The sequence below is a fragment of the Triticum dicoccoides genome, chromosome 5B (genome assembly GCF_002162155.2).
Source record: "Triticum dicoccoides isolate Atlit2015 ecotype Zavitan chromosome 5B, WEW_v2.0, whole genome shotgun sequence".
In the NCBI taxonomy this organism is placed as follows: domain Eukaryota; kingdom Viridiplantae; phylum Streptophyta; class Magnoliopsida; order Poales; family Poaceae; genus Triticum; species Triticum dicoccoides.
The window spans coordinates 31,148,252-31,148,913 of record NC_041389.1 but is presented as its reverse complement, the minus strand read 5'-3'; positions in this window follow the sequence as shown (position 1 = coordinate 31,148,913).

Sequence of the window (662 nt, the reverse complement as noted above, 5' to 3'; positions counted from 1 at the left end):
GGGCGCGCCCGCGGCGGCGGGCCGGCAGCGGTGGCGGCAGCTAGGAACCCTAGCTGTTGCTCTCGGGAGGAGGGGGAGCAGGCGGGGCCGCGGGGGGAGGGGGACGGCGAGGGCGCGGGCGCGGGCGGAGGGGGGACGGTGAGGGAGGTGGTCGGCGGCGGAGGGTGGTCGGGTGCACGTACGGCCGGGGATGGCGGGTGAGGCAGGGGAGGGATTAGAGTGTGGATTGGGGATTGGGGATTTTAGTGTGGGGGAGGCTTAGCAATGGCGCACCACCCAGGGGTGCGCCATAAGTACATCCATAGCAATGGCGCACCACCGGAGGGTGCGCCATAAGTAATTTAATCTAGCCCGACATATATACCACCTAACCCTATCTACAACAAAACCCGCCCACTAGCCCGACTGGTCAGTACGCAGCACACACATCAGGAGGTCTTGGGTTTGATTCCCAGTCTCCCCAATATATTTTTTATGCATTTTAAATCCTGTTTGATATTTATTTGTGTTTAAATATGTTCAAACTTGTTTAAATTATAACAGTAATATTTTTTTATAAAAACAGTAATAATTATTTAGAAAAATATGTTCAAATTTGTTAATTGAAAATATCATCGGCGGCGGCGGTGGAGCGGGGGGAAGGTGCGGGGGGTGCCCGTTGG